The sequence below is a fragment of the Strix uralensis genome, chromosome 15, assembly GCF_047716275.1.
Source record: "Strix uralensis isolate ZFMK-TIS-50842 chromosome 15, bStrUra1, whole genome shotgun sequence".
In the NCBI taxonomy this organism is placed as follows: Eukaryota; Metazoa; Chordata; class Aves; order Strigiformes; family Strigidae; genus Strix; species Strix uralensis.
The window spans coordinates 967,615-984,520 of NC_133986.1; the positions used below are offsets into that span (position 1 = coordinate 967,615).

Sequence of the window (16,906 nt, forward strand, 5' to 3'; positions counted from 1 at the left end):
CCTAGAGTGTGAGTTACAGTTGATTCTGTCACAGAAGGTTAGTTTAATATAAATTCCCCTAAGAGTTTGGGGTTTTTTTTATTTAATAAATTTATTTAAGCCCAGCTTTTCCTTTAGTCAGACCACACTTCAAATTTGGTTGAGGTAAAAAATTAGCTGATCATAGACTGTAGTCCTCGGCTTGCAGTCAGATCCGAAGGAGGAGACTTGCTATTTGAGCTCCAAGAGCCTGTTTGTACGGATCCAATTTCAGGTTTGCTTTCTGGGTTTGGAAACTATTTCTATCTCTGTATGTGCTTTTAGCTATTAACTGGCCTGTTCTGTGGCAGGGTGTCCTGTAGGCAACCCATAGACGACCAGGATTCTAGAGAGATATTTTTATGCATTTATCATGCTAAGCACACAGCTGGTGGGGTTTGCTTGCTCCTGCTCAGTTAAACAAAACAAAGATGGCCAGGCTTTTAGCTGTAGGTGGAAGTTTGAGTAATGGGAGACTCCCAGAGACTTACCAGTGGGAGGTTTTATTCTTTAACAGTCAGGGCTCAGTCCCAGATTGTGGCTGAGGTAGCAGCTACCTGGACTTGCCAAAGATTTGAACTTATTTGCCCTAGATGAGGCAGGACAGAAAACAAGAGCTTAGTAAACCTGACAACAGGCCCCACAAACATCTACATCTGCTTTGTTCACACATACGCCTTCCGCTTTCGGTTTGTATGACTCATAATTCAGATGACTGAGAGAAAGTGATACATGTAATAACTCTTGAACCATATAGACGACAAGTCCAAACAAATGGTATTGCAGAACTTCCAGTTTCCCAGAGCCAACCTCATTCCTAATGCTTTCAACACAGTGTGCCACAATGTACCAAGGGTTATATAAGGCCTAAAGTGTGCTGTCATACAGGAGTTCTTATGTTGCTTGTTATCTGGGATGAAGTTTGTTCAAGATAGGTTTCCCCATCTCATACCTGTAAGCATTAAGGACAGTTTACTTACCAGATTGTGTTACAGAAAATCTTGAATAAACGACCTGAAAGCCAGTTTTGAGCACAAACGTATTGCATAAGGGTGAATGTAACTGTGACAGGTACTTGTCATACCAGAATTTTTATATAATGACTCTTTCCTGCATTTAACAATAGCCATATTACTGCAAGGTCTTAGACCTCGTGTATGAATCTGCAAGAACAGAACTGTGCAGAAAGAACTCCATTGAAATCAATGGAATTCAGTTTGAAAGAAGGGGTCAGTGGGCACAGAGGCAACAGCAAAGTCAACAAGATTTAAACCAATATTAAAACCAGTTAACATTATTGAAATAAACATTCTCAGAGTAAAAAGTAGTAAAAATACTTGCAAATCTTAAAAATGGCACTGAAAGCAAGGATATTTTTTGCATTGGATGGCAGAATATTCTCATGCAGTGTTCCCAGCATAAGCATTCCAACACTGTTTAGGGCAGAGACTCCATAAGTGAAAATTAAGGATAATTTATCTCTTTTTCTGGGGTGGGCAGGGGGAAGGGGAGGAAGGGGAGAAGAGAATGGAAAAACCCTCAAAACATGGTAGGTACATGTTGATAAGCCATCACGTTTTTTTATTTATTTTAAAGCATACTATAAAATACTTATTACCATAACAACAGAAAAAAACCCAACATTTGGTCGGTAAGAGAATAGCAGCAAATGATTGCTGTTTTCTTAAAACTGTGACTTTTTTTGGGACTCAATCCTGCATTATATTAAGACCAGCAGGATATATGCTATTCCATAGCTCACACTGACTTCGGCAGGTGGGAACCTAAGAAGTTTCTGCACTTGGCTGCTCATAGCTTTCTTTCACATCTGAGCCACATTTTGTCAGCCTCATAGACCAGCTGCACTAGTACAATTGATGAAGGCAATGAACTGTAGTACAGAGGACAAAAAAGATTGTGAAATACCTTCTATTTTATACATCTCACTTCTTAAATTCCATAATGTGGAAGACACCATTATTCATGTCTGAGAATGTAGCAGCCCAATTGTTTATAGGATTATTCAGTAACAAATTTACCTAAATAATTTTTTTCAATTTGTCCCCTTGACTTCACAAAAAGAATTAAAAAAAAATAATCAGCAAATGAAATTTAATAGCTATCAGTTTCAGTATCACCTTCCACCCATCAGACACCTTAGTGCATTGTCCAAATTCCCCCCTGCTTTGTATTTTCCCCCTTTCTCTCTTCCATTGGCCCTGAACACCAGTGATGCTTTAATTCAAATAAGCTGTTTTAGAATAGACATAGTGGTAGTTCTGGATTTGTTTCTGCAAGTCTGAACTTGCAGAATCTATGCTAATACTAACTTGAGTGCACTGCCACTGGGTATTTAGAGGAGAAGGGTTGTCTGTAAAGTGTCATGAGGAACCTACTGTGTTGCAGACTGTGTGGCACAGAAACAGGAGTTGCTGCCACAGATGCAGCATCTGGCTGAGAGGAAGAGGAATGCCTCTTGCTGCGCATATGGCATGGCTCAGAACCCGGACTGGCTGCTGTCGTCTACCAAAACAACCCACAAAATGTGGAAAAGGAGCTTTGCAGAGTTTTTCCTTACTATTGCCAAGCTGGAATCACCATGACTTAGCCTGTGTAGTAGGTTCCATCACAGTGATTACAAAGCTGAGTCCTGCTGGGTGGAGATTCCAGATGGGTTGCTGATGACAGGGTAGCTGTAGCAGTGTGGCATTGTACCATCTCCACTAAATACTGCATCTCATCACTGTACTGGTTGTGGATCTAGCTAGGTCGGGTTTTATGCAGAGTGCCCCATTAATGTAGTATAGACATGCATATAATAAGAACCAAAGCATCCATGTAGAGAATTGCTGCAAAGTAATTCACACCCTAGCTTACTCCATGCTCATTTCTCCAACATAATCACCTCCTGCCCCTTCTTACTTTCTAAACAGCTTTTCTGCCTGCCTTTTCAAGCAAGCCTCATTTTCCTACAAAGCCATGTATACCTAGTTCCTGACCCACCCCATGAATGAAGCAGCTGGCTCAAACTAACCGAATGTACTCATACAGTTTTTCCTGTGATAGAAGTCTGTCTCAATGAGAGCTGTACTGTAGAAGAAAGGCCTGGGGGAAAAAAACAACAAAAACCAAAGCCAAACTGAAAAAACACACCTATATTTTTCATTTAAACATTTTTTTTGGCACTTACACTGAAGCAGAATGCTCTTAATAGCAAACCCATTTATACTGTGCAGATGCACTATTATAAGAATTGTTTGCATTGTCTTTTGGAAAAATGCACTAATATATTGGTTATATGCCTAATTTGTACAATATAGCATGGGTGGTGTGAAGGTGTTGCAGAAGGCTTTGTGCTTGTTCTCTACAAGATTTTAATTTGCAGAGTATATACTGGTATTAAACTTCTGAATATCTGTAGAGATGACTCTTAGTGAGGCTGATTTAACAATCCTCACTGAGGCAAGAGCATTCCAAACCTTCTAAACAGTGGTGGACTTTCAGCCACCTGGGAGGTAATTTCTTTTTTCTCTTTCTTTGGAAAATCCTTTGCAGTAGATTTCAGTGAGTCTTCTATCTAATAAAATCAATGATTTCACTTTCATCCAGTTGTCTTCTGAAATGCTGTTCCCTATACCTTAACTCAGCACCTGGATTTCCTGCTGCTCAGAACCAGTCCTTTATCAGATACATTTTTTAAAAATTAAGAAACCTCCTTATTCTCTATTTAAGACCCTGAAGACTTGCTAGATTTCTGAAGTATAGAAATTAGTCTGGCAGTTACAATTGCACAGGTCTCTTGTGGTGGTTCTTTGTCAGAAATTTGGAAAGATATTTGGGGTGTGACTTCATAGTTAGCCAGTGAAAACTGCCTAGAATACTCAAGTGTCGGAGATACTGATATTTCATCAGTGAGTGTTTATACAGGCAACTAAGGAGAGTGAGACAGTGCCCATAACAGTACAGCTTGCTTTGCTTTCAGAGTCCTATTTAGAACAGTGAATATTTTTAGCTGATATAATTGTACTAATGCATAATCATCATAACTTTCAAAGAGGAAGATTGCATATGTATTTCCAGAATGGTTTAGGAAAAAACCCCAAAAAACCCCCAAACCCAACAGAGACTGTCTTCTCAGGAGGTCTAGTTCAATGAAACATGTAAGCTGCAAAATTTTTACGTTCTCTAGTCTTCTAAAATGACAGATTTGTTCATATTCTTTAGCATCAGCGGAGTGAGTGTGATGTACTGCAGTGTTCTGTTTCTGACATTGGTTAGCACCAGCTTTACAATAAAGTAAGAAAGCTTTAAAATTTATCGTTTTCATTATTTGCCAAAAGAGCTTTTTTTTCTCCTAACCACTGCCAGTTCGTGTTTGAACTACCTTAAAGCATGTCTATAATTTGTAATTTTTGGAGTTATTAGTATTTCAATTTTCTATGTTAATGTCTAATTTTGACACGTTTTAGGCCTCTCCAATATCATGTCTTAGTGAATTCTGTGGTTTAATTCTATGGTCTTTAAGAAGCAATAATCCTTGTATCGGTTTTAAAATGTATTGGCTTGATTCCATTGTAATCTGCCTGCTTAAGTGGTTTTGTGGCAGTCATGAAATACCATATTCATAAACACCTACTGGAGCTAAACACAAATTACAGCTGATTGAGTTGGAAGAGCATCAGAGTGTCCTATAGCTGCACTGCATTACTCTTGTCTTTATAAAAATGTATTATTGATGAACTCAGAAGCATGGATAGGAAATTACTATTATTAAAATGTCCAAATAATTTTGTATTGTATTACCTTTTTCACTGCAGAAAATGCTGTGTCACGGTTTGTCTGTGTAGGAAACACTAGGAATATACCATGGAACATGTATATACTTTTAATTGCTAGTAGAAAATTACTTTTGTTGGATGTAGTGAGCTACTCCTTGCTGTTTGCCTTACTTTTCCATAGTCAGAAATGTGGCATGTTTTCTTACAATTTAAGGTAACATTCACATATAGTTATCAAAGGTTGATGTTAATATAATTTCGATTAATGACAAAGGATAGCATTAATACTCTGTTAGGTTTCTGTAACGGCCAGATTTTCTCTTATTTAGGGATGGAAGATCCATCTGATCTAGAAAAAGGTTGAGGAAAAGCTACTTACTATCTTCAGTCATCAGGAGGAAGCTAAAATACAGGGAAATCAGGCAAATAGTTATAAATCCAGGTTAACCTTTTGGAAGTCAGTGAAGTCTTGTTTTTCCTTGTTAACTGAAGTTCTGTTTTTCCTTGTTAACTGTCTGAACAGTTCAAAACCTCTCCTTAATATGATTACTTGTACATATGAGCATATTATTACAAACCTGTTATTTTTAAATAGGTTCAAGAACATTAAATCATTAGATTACAATAAACAGCATTTCCAGTTTTTGACCTATGGTTCTCTTTATTAAATCCAGTCTACTTACAGTGTGTTAAAATTGTTTTGCATTTCTGTAGAGTATTTTTATATTGCTATTCTTTAGTCTTTAATCCATTTAAAGCAAGTGCAGCTACTCATTGAAATTATGTAAATTTTTCCTATTTTGGTGAAACCAGTTTGGTTTCTAAAGAAACTGCATAAAGGAGGCTTTTTCCCATTCATACCCAGATTGTTGCTTATACCTATTTTGGGAAGAAAGTCGGGGGAAGAGAACCGAAACCACTATCAGAACGTGACCTAAATCAGGCCAAACATCTGAAGACTATCAGATACTTAAAAAAAAAAAAAAAAGCTAGATCTGACTCTGAAGCTTTTATTAACCAGTAGGTATTTCTGGCTTCATGTGGCATGATTTTATGTCATACAGTAAAACTTAAGCAGGTTCAGAGGAGGCCACAAAAGTGATCAGATGACTGGAGCACCTCCCCTGTGAGGACAGGCTGAAAGAGTTGGGGGTGTTCAGCTGGAGAAGAGAAGGCTCCGGGGAGACCTTAGAGTGGCCTCCCAGGACTGAAAGGGGCTACAGGAAAGCAGCGGGGGGAGCTCTGTATCAGGGACTGTAGGGATAGGACAAGGGGTAACAGTTTTAAACTGAAAGAGGGTAGATTCAGATTAGATATAAGGAAGAAATTCTTCCCTGTGAGGGTGGTGAGGCCCTGGCCCAGAGAAGCTGTGGCTGCCCCCTCCCTGGAAGGGTTCAAGGCCAGGTTGGACGGGGCTTTAGGCAACCTGGGCTAGTGGAAGGTGTCCCTGCCCATGGCAGGGGGGTTGGGACTAGATGATCTTTAAGGTCCCTTCCAACCCAAACCATTCTATGATTCTATGAAAATGTTAAATGTGTTCTGGAGATTGACAATATTTACGTTTCTGGGGTAACACAAGCCATTTCAGCACCATAGAAATTATTTCCCATTAGCCAGCTTCACAAGTTTAATGAATTTACAAATGAATAATCATTAACAAAAAGTAAAAAGGACTTCAGAGATGTATTTGAATAGCATGATCTCATTTCTCTGGATTCTCTTTTGTGCAATTTTGAGTAAAAATGGAAGGTCTGAAAAGAAAAGATCATGAAAACTTAGTTCTTTTGCAAGTTCTGAGCTAGTATGGCCTTACCACCTGGCAACAGCCTCAAAAGCAGCTGTGGGAATTGCTGTATTATGGTTGGTGAGCAATCTCATGAAGGGTTGCAAGGTGAATGGGGGAAGAGGTAAGCTCTATGTATGTTTATTGTAAAATACCCTGTAATCAGAAGAATCTCCAACTGGGGTATTTTTTCCTGGATTTCCTTGGTAAAAAGGAAGTGGTTTTGTTTCTGGATGTTTGTTTTTGTTGTTTTAAGAGAAAAAATACAAGTAAACATAATTTCATACTAGGTAGTTATTCTGCTTAATATAAATGGTTACTGAAATGATTTTAATTTTGTAAGGCTTTCGGGCTTAGCATTTACATGCAGTGTGTCTGAAACAGAAGTCCCACATACAGTGAATCCAAGTTAACACACCTGCTCACAGTTTGTTTCGGATGTAAAGAGCTGAATCCCTAGATTGAGGTGGTACTGGGTTGAATTACAAAATTTTCTAGAGATTAAGTTCCTAGATAATTTCTGTTTTCAGCATTGTTCAGATACTGTGAGAGCTGAGCCTGGTCGGGTTGAAGTATTTAAGAGAGTGACATGAAAAACACTCTTGAGCTAGTCAAAAGCCTTTATTCCTTCTATAGACTCAGTACTGTATTTTTAGTGAGTGGAACTCTGTTTAGGCCCTAAAGAAAGGCAAAAGGACATAGCCTTTTAACTACTGATTTAGTTTTCTCGGGGATTATTTTGACTCAGCATTTTGTATACTTTATTGACTCATTTAGCGAATGTGTCAGCTCAGAGAATTAGCTGAGAGCAGAGCTATAAAGGTACTTGCTTCAAATATACTAACTCAGATTTTCATCTACCTCCATTAGAAAATAACAGGTTTATTACTGTTGTTTCCTAAATAACATTGATGGAAAAAGCTTAAGAAAAATAGGAATCGGTAATTTAAAGCCTGTTCTGATTAAAGGAAACAGATTAGAAGCTAGAGTAGAAAACATCAGCAAGAGCTCAGCTTTTTACTCCTCTAAAGGGCTAAAGTACCTAGAGAAGCCAAAACATATACAAATGATGTCAGAACTATTCCTGCCAATGGCTGTTTCCATTCTCAGTTAACTTCGTAAAAGCTTTCTGGTGTTCTTTATACTTGTCCTTCTCTTCCTTGGTCATGATTTTCTTAAGTAATAAATACATTCTTAGCCAGCTCCCCGATCATCTTGCTTCCAGCAACCACATTGTAAATATACTCACATTATGTCTTTTACCCAAACAGATACAGAATCACGATAGCACTGTGACAAATAGAAAAAGCACAAGGCTGAGGATGTGTCAGCAGAACACTCTGGAAGATGAGTCCAAATGCACAGAGTTTATGGATTAATTGAAATTAGAATTTGGATACTTTCTGCCAGATGTCTTAAATTAAATTATTAACACACTTTAAGTAAATTAAAAAAAAACCTAGTTAAACCAAACCAATTTTGAGCAATAAGAATGCCTGATTATAAATATAGCACAGTTTAACTGGTAATTAAAAAAGGTAAGTAGGATTACTTTTCCTGTGTATACCTACGTAGAAGCCACAGAGAAAAGTTCAAGGACTTAAGCAAAGCAGCTCACCTCATATAGGTAAATAAGGACTAAGGCTGGCTGCCTTTAAAGTGGAGTGAAACAACAGCTATATTCTCTGAGTCTTTATAAAACTCTTCTACTTTTTCAGGACTCCAATCTCTGTTTCCCAGTTTCACTTTTCATGGCAATCAGAACCCATAAGGGATTGATTTCGAGTAAAATATGTACAGAAAAAAAAGTGCTTATTTTGTAACACTAACATTTGCAAAAAGGAAAACAAATGGTATATTGCTCCTACACAAATATCAGTGACATAGGATATGGTATTTGGGTGTACAAAAAATGAAAAAAATATCAGTTGTGCTTTATTTAGCATAAACTTCATTTTTGTTCAGTCTTTTTTGTCTTTTCCTGACTACCTTTTCCTCATAAACAAAAGATACAGCTTCCTTATTTTCAGATTTGTGCCCTTAAATTAATAGTAAAAATACAATGCACATTTGTTTCTTTAACAACAGATTTGGGTGGCATCCTTAACCTCTGTAGTTCTTAGCAGGAATTATGGATACCATTAATTTCTTCAACATGAGCATTATTTTCCAGGAAATTGATAATGAAGTTTGGTAGGCAAAAGGTGTAGTCGCATCAGTCAACTAAGATGAGGAAGAACTAAGCTAGATTATAGTATGTATGGGAAATTATCTATCCTCCTACCTGTAATCATCCAACATTATACTCTTCCTGTTTAACACACAACTGTATCTACAGATAATACATTGCCAAGAGGGTCACTTGCAGAAAAGATGGCTTCTTTAAGAAGACTACACTTAAAGGGACTGACAATTGCTTTGCGCTCAGTGAATTCTTCACAGCAGTACAACATGAAGTGGCAAGGCAAAGAAAGATGCCAAGAACAGTTATACTCCATTTGAATTGACTGGAGGTGAACTTTGGGTGCAGAGTGCTCCACTCTGTTTTTTCTTTATGGTATTAGCAAAAGTTGCAAAGCAGCAGAAGCCAAGTTACAGAAGACAGATTTTATCTGTAACAAGCTTCATCCTGCCCAAATTGTATCATAACTGCTACAGAAACATCAGATAGAATACAGGCAAAAAAACCCAACCCACCTGAGCATGTACTCTACCTTCTAGCAGCTATGTTTTGGATGCTGCTTCTGAAGTCTTTTCTCTCTTCTTATCAAAGGTGCATAGACCCTCTAAACGTTTGAGTGTAATCTTGTCTAGTTCAGTGTGGCCTCTTTATCCTACCTTGAGCACCTGTGTGAAAGCGGAACAGGAAATTTAACTCTATAGTTGCTGGAGATTGTTGTCACTTCTCAATGGAAATAAGAACAAAAGGTCTTTTAAAAGAAATTGTAATTCACGTTCAGGTCCTTTGACTGTCCAGATCTGCAGAAATTCTGAGTAAGATACAGCATTTGAAGATCTGATATTTGTGTTGCTGATACATTAAACTCATTAGTGACTTCCTCCATTCTGATAGTGGTCTCTTCACAAATCTTTGCAGGACAGGTGGCTTTAACAGGTTACAAGTCTTTATCAAGATCAAGGATATTTCAAGAGAAAGAACATCCTAGTTGGTATTCAGTCAATTATTGCTCCTTTATTCAAACTGCTATTTCATCGATTTACATATTTTAGGCAAAAAGAATCTAAAAGAAGTTATCAGGCTTCTTTAAAAAAATGCAGAATGTCACCATGGTATTTATGTTTTCAGATGTGAATTCATATCAAGAATATTATCTTTTTATTATGTCTGATGAAATTTAATATCTTTTTCTTTTCCAATCCCTGTAAATATTGCTAAGAAGCATTGTTTTCTTTGGGGTTTAGCCAGCTATCAGAAAAAAGAGGGAAAAAAACCCCACTTCAGTGTTTATACTCTAGGCCAGCAAAGTCTCAGAATCAGTGAACCTTAGGATTCAATAGAAGCTTTTGCAGCTGGAAACTTTACTGGAAGGTAAGCAAACAAAACTGATGTCAGAAACCTCACTCCTCAGTCCTTCTAGAGCTGATCTTAAAAGGATTGGCACTGATGTTTCAAACCGTTCATTCTTTTACAAGATGCAAAGCTGTCACTTCTGCTGTCCCTCTCAGAATTGCTGTCATGGAGCTCTTGAAGGGAAATCACTACTAATGCAACTAGGCCTGCCTGGAAGAAAAAGAACTGAGAACTCTGTTGGCCTCCTTTTGATGTCAGTTGATGATCTAGCTTCATGTGATGCCATCTCCTCTGTATGGTGTTATAACCTATTACAGGTAACAACTGTAATTAACTGTAATCTAATAAATTGTGGTCAGACTACTATAATATTGATTCTTGCTTTCATGGACTTGTTTTTTAAGAGGGAGAATTCAAAGGAATTCGCTTGAAGGACAACATCTTGTCTCACAGGCAGGATTTGCCTGAGGTGTACCTGACTAAGAGGACAACAAACACAGAATGTAGGATGGGTATTTTCTACTTACAGTGAGAGAGTACAACACTTGCTTTATCTCAATTTTAAGTATGGTTACTTAGACAGGGAGTGTAAATCTCCAAATCTGTAGAGGAAAGAATACAAAATATGCTTGCACCAAAATGTCTTTTTTTGTTATTCCGTTGCAGGATTTATGCAGGCCTTATAATTACTAATTTTTGAAAGGAATTTTAGAAATGGTGAAATAGTGAAAGTGTGGTTTAGGTGGTAAAAAGAAAGAGGATAAGACTACCTAAAGCAGTGTATGCTCTACTGACATTTAATTGAAGAAAGAGTGGCATTACTACCTTGCTTATGATACTGTGGGTAGAATTTATGGTGCATTTAGCTCGATAACCTTTGCTGTTAGGCCAGACAAAAAAAATGTTTTGGGCTACATACATGTGTAACATGTTTTATTATCAACTTTAATTGCTAAGACAGTTTCTTGGCTATTCGCTGGTGTATAATTTAGATAGATAGAAAAGAGTTGTCACACTTCATACAGGGGGCGTTTAAATACTCACCAGAGCATGTCCCTTTCTCCACACTGGAGTAACCATAAGTAACCAGGATTACTTGATCTTGGTTGGGAACATGAAGTACTTTGGTTTCTTGTGCACTGTGAAGCGTAGGAAAATGTCAAATGCAGAGTAACCTGTTACTGTCACAATACACCAAGTAAGATGCATTGTCTTGTATATTGGCAACATAGATTTGTTTGCAGGCAGTGAGTATTCTAAGTAAGTATGTTCATAATACCAGTTTCTTTCAATTCATCTTACAAATTAGACATGATCTTTGCTATGTAATTGGCAGCAGATCTTTGGCTATTGTTTAAGCCAATAGTAATGTGGAAATACGAAAGTGGGGTAGGCAATGTACTACTTTCACAATGAATTAAGAGTTCAAACTTAATGTTAGATTTCTTGTGACTTGTCAAGATCAAAATAAAAAGTTGGAGTGAAGAGCAGAGGTCAAATTACAGGTGCGTGTCACTGAAATTAATAGCTCAAGCTATTATTTCTTATGACAGAGGAAAAAAAGTAAAAGTTGGATTCTGTATTTATGATATCAGATCAAATGGAAAGATTACCACATTGCCCCAAATGAGGAAACTAATTACTTCTGCCTTGGAGGTTTCTATCCAGTTCATTCTTTTTCAGAAACTCTATGAAATCAGTGTTTGAAACTTGTGAGAATCAACAAGAGATCAGAGCAAACTCTGTGCCTCTACTCCTCTACAGTTTTTTTCCAAAGAGATTATGATTTTTTTATGTTGACCACATGGATTTCCTTAGAGCTGGATTGTTCTGGGGATCTGTGAGAGATGGGTAGAGAGGGTTGACCACACTTTTTTGTACGGTCTCAAAATTGCAGATGTGTGTAGAAAGACCTAGAAACAATGCTTTTCATCCCAGACCATCTATTCTTTATTGACAGATCTCTGTAAACAGCAGGTGTCTTCTAATGGATGTGTGCAAATAAGTACTATTGTCTCTTAGCTTTTTTAGCATAAAGGTGGTAGGAGCACAGGTGATTCAATTATTGGAAATCTGTAAATTGCTATTACACAGAAAGTACCATAATGAAACAGCCAATCAATTTGCATCTCAGTAAATTAACACTGGTTGAATTTCTGTACGATTCATACGTCAAATCTTTGCTTGCGTGTCCTTCATTTTTATCTGCTTTTGCTTTTCCAGATTTGTGTAGTTTCTATAACTATAGTGTATGAACAATATAGAAAAAATCAGTAAATTCCTGTTTTATTAGGACCTTTCATGTAGTAAATATGATTTATGTCCCATTTAAGGGTGTTTCACACTGCTTTAACAAGGACAAAGGAGCCACAGTACAAGACCAAATCAAGATGCAGTTAATTAGTCTGTGTAGTAGTCTCTGCATCTGGGAAAGGAAGATTAAGAAATAAAGGCGTTGTCTTAATGGAAAAATTAGTGCTGTTTAAGTATGAAGTTATGGGCTATTCTGTACAAACATACATTGTGCACAGTGAAAGGGTATTTTCATGCCAAAATGCAAAGCTGCGTACAGCATCTAAAACTACACATAATTAAATGAGGGAACATTTGAGAAGCAGGATGTATATGACAAGATGAAAGACATGCTGCTTTCTGATACTGAGATTTTATTTTTGTAAAGCACTGCATTGTGGAATATGATTACACCTTTGGATTTTACTAGGACTATCTTTGTTCGAAGTAGTTTAATCCACATTCAGAGTGGGAAAAACTGCCTTTGCTTTCTGTGTGGTGAGAATGTTTAAACTGGAAGTTAGATCAGAGTTGGTACTGTGTTCTGAATTGAGCCTAGTTTCCCTTTATGTTTACTTCCTTGTGTAGACAAACCCCAAGTAAGTGCGTCACACAGGAAGTCTGTGGAGTTAGTCTAAGATTCATGCTGGTGTAACAGACATGACAGAAATTTTGTGACTGTTTCTGTCCCAAGCAGATGGAATACTGTTAAGTGACAGCTCCAACAGGAGCAGATTTTGGGATGTACTGTCTTAAAGGCTTTGTTAAGGAAGAATTAAAGAAAGGTTGGATAGCAGAAAGATGAGTCACATGTCTTCTTCCAAGTTTAAATAATGCATGAATGTGCATTACAAGTCCACAGTGCTTATAAGCAGTGCTGGAATACTATCCAGTGGCCTCTGTTTTCCCAGTTTTAATGTAGACTAATCTATTTAAATTTGGATCATAAGGGAAAAAGATCAATGTCAGTACTTCTCCAAGAAGTAAGTACTTCCAATCTGCTGGACTTGTAGTATGCTGCATATCCTTGGCTTGTGACCTTCCTGTTCTACTTCTGAAGTACTGAGAGAAAAACATTTGTAATATTGAAAGGACTGAGAGAAGAGACTTTATGAATGTGTTAAAAGGCATCAGTGCAATTTTAAAGCTCTTCATAACAAAAAAACCACAAGTGTGGACTTTTGCCTTTCCACAAGTGTAGTAAATCTCATGAAACTTTCCATTAGTATCATACTGTGTTTTCCAAGAAGAGAAATGCCATAATGTTCATCCAGTTCAATTTTTAAAAATATCTCTCTGTGTCTCCAGCTTCCAAACATTATTGAGGGGGCTGGACAAAGTTAAACACAGCAATTCAAAAGCCAGATCCATTAGCCAAGATGGAATTAGACTTTCTGCTAAAAGAAGAATAATGATGAAAAATATTGACAGAGTGAACAGACTGAGGCTTTCTTTAATTTATATATTGTAGTTTCTTCCTACCACATATTTCCTGAATAGATTTCACTAGATAGAATTGATTTTTTCTGGCCTAGCATTTCCCTTTCTTCAATAGCCCTATGTTCCTTTTTGTATGATACATTAGATACATTAAATAATTCTATTCCATTCTCTAATCAGTATTTGTTAGCTTCCAGGAGTCAGATCTTATTGCTAGGCAACTAAACAAGAAATCTCTGTCTTTGTATTAGGCAGTTTGCTGTATCCATGCCTGACCCTATGCTTATCTATACATACATCTATAAAATTACCTAAGTGCAGCTGTAAACACCAAATGTAAACATGCTGCATATATTATGCATATTGAATTTATCTTGAAACTGAGCTGTTAGTAGTCAAAATAGCTTGGAAAAAGACACAGATTTTTCCCTCTCCCTTTTTAGATGTATTTCCCTCACATGCAACTAGCTTTAAGGGCAGCCTTGGTGCTGAAAATTACTTTTTGTCTTTTGGGCTATTAAAAGAAGAGCTATTTATATAATAACCACTAGAATCTTCATGAGAATACCTCCATATTTTTATTAATGTCTCTCTAAGATTTTGATTACTGTAATTCTCTGTTTGCAAATTTTCCAAAAGAATTGTGAGACAGATGAGTCAGTCTGAAAATACAACAGCAGGGCTTCAACAGATTGTACAGGCAGCAGTCTTTCTGCAGTTTTAATAGAGCTTATGCATTTAATATTTTAATGAGTTCATATCTGCCATCTTGGTGCTTGATTGCATTTCCAGTGCCATCCAGCTTATTTTGTCGATCTAATAATAAGATGTCCTCAGTAACATCATAGTTGTATTACTAAGGTTTTATTCTTATTTTCTTTAGTGTCATTTTTGTAGCTAGAGTATCACTGTTCTGCCACGGAGAAGAAGGTTTCTGATGTCACACATCGGCATGACTTTTCTTTTTTTTTTAAACTATTTTATATTGATTTTTAACCAGTTCATGCCATGCTTCTAACATGCATATATGTATGTGTGATGTGTGAGTCTTGGTTTTAGAATTGTAGAATTAAGATCAGAAGGGATGTGTGGAGGTCATCTAGTTCATAGTTCTGCTCAAGGCATGGTTAATCTCAGAGGTTCAGGGCCTTGTCCTGTTCAGTTTTGAAAATCTCCACAGGTGGAGTTTGTGCAGCATCTCCAGGGCCTTGCTCCGGTGCTCTCATGGTGAAGATTTTTTATCTTGTACACAGCCAGAATTGTCTTTTGTTCTTTCCCTGTGCACCTCTGGAAAGAGTCTGCTTTTGTCTTCTCTGTAACTGCTCTCTAGGTGGTAGAAAACCGCATTTGGGTTCGTTGCAGCCTGTTCCTTTTACTTGTTAAACAAATCCAGTTCTCTTAGTCTCAGCTCATGTAATGTGCTGCAGTCCCCTAGCCATTGGGGGAGGCTGCCTCTGGACTCCTTCCGTTTTGTCTTTCTCTCTCCTATACTGAGTGCCAAAACTGGACACAGTATTCCACTAAAGGGTATTCTGGATGTGGCCTCACAAGTGCTGAGCAAAGGGGAATAATAGCTTCCCCCAATATGCTAGCTACGCATGTGCTAATGCAGTCGGGTATGTGGTTTGCCTTCATCACTGCAAAGTGCATTGCTGACTCACGTTCAACTTGCTGCCGTCTTGTATACTGGTGTTTGGAAGCTCCCATCTCTGTCAGGGCCTCAGTGCAGATCCGCAGAAACATCATAATGAAACCAAGGTGACAGAGAGGTGAATCTTACAGGTGTTTGCTTAGCCATGCTACTGTCACCACCCCTTAGATGATCACTTAATTTAGCTGGCTGAATTACTTAGCCAGTTTTCTATGTCAAAGCTTTGGAGAGAACAGGCCCTTTCCAATACCCAATTCTGTGTTTTGAATTACACTTTAAACCAGCTTCTGATGCTCAGTATCTACAGGAGCTTATGGATACTCTTTTTTTTGTTCTGATTCACTCATATAGGTACACCTAAAGTTGGTTAGTATAAATAAAGGAACTGAACTGATCCATTTTCTGTTCTAATTTTGGTTCAGCTGTGATTAAAGTTGTTCCGCTGTCCTTCCTGTTCAGATCAGAAATAGATTGGTAACTGACTCATGTTAGGAAATATGGCATTTAAAAATAGAAATGATTGCATGCTGTGGGTGATCCCATGGAATGGGACTTCAGGTGGAGGTAGGCTTTAAACCCTTTTTTCTGCCTTGCTGTCATAGCAGTGCTGTTATTTGCATTTCCCACACAGCACCACTGCTTTTCTCACCTCTTCAATCTCACTTACTGTTTTTAGGAACTGAGGCAATCTGGCACGTACAGTTGAGGAGATGGAGAAAAGCTGTAGGTCTGCACTATACTTAGTATTTTAGTGGTGCTCTCAGCTGTGCCAAGGAGGTGGGAGATTGGAAGGGAGATGCTGAAGCCCTCTCAGTCTTGCCCTCCTGGAAGTATGTATAGACACAGGTGTTTGTACTGTGAGAGACGCTGTTACTTTTCTTGAGTGGAGGGAAACACAGGCTGATGGTGCCAAGCGGGCGCTCGCAGTGCACTGGTGGCACTGGGAGCACACTAGTGCTCAGGCTAGCCCATGTGACAGTTTGTGGTCATCATGTATCAGTTGGCTGAGTGCACAAAGAAGGCAGACTGTGTAGCACAGATCACAGAACATGTGGAAATAGCGTTTCTCCCTCCATTTCTGCCAATTTAAAGAGAGCAGTTCTAAAGACGAAATAGTATCTCACTCTGACATACCTATGCAGCAATTAGCCCCTCCTTGAACTACAAGAATAGGTGACAGATAATGCTGGTTGTGGTGATGTACATCTCTGATGTAAACCAAACTAACAACACAGGTATATTCCATATAAGCCACCAAATAGCTTTCAGGTTAAAGAGAGGCTTGCATCCTCCCATTAGGAATACACTAAGCTGTCCAATATCCACAAAATGATGTTATATTTCATATTGTTTGTTCAGTTATAAATTTCAGTTTAAATCCCAAGTTGCTGCATCCAACCAATCTGTATCTA

At 37.8% G+C, this 16,906-nt stretch overlaps 1 long non-coding RNA gene across 10 annotated transcripts in view; it reads left to right on the forward strand.

Moving 5' to 3' along the window:
• Window positions 1-1,653: 1,653 nt before the first annotated feature.
• Window positions 1,654-16,906, forward strand: part of LOC141950292 (uncharacterized) — a 304,169-nt gene continuing 288,916 nt past the window's right edge. For 9 of the 10 annotated variants that reach the window (XR_012630985.1, XR_012630982.1, XR_012630984.1 and 6 more), the window contains exons 1-2: window positions 1,654-10,129; window positions 10,234-10,428. This is a non-coding gene — a long non-coding RNA (uncharacterized LOC141950292). The remainder of the gene's footprint in view (window positions 10,130-10,233; window positions 10,429-16,906) is intronic. The other variant, XR_012630980.1, reaches the window with a different exon arrangement.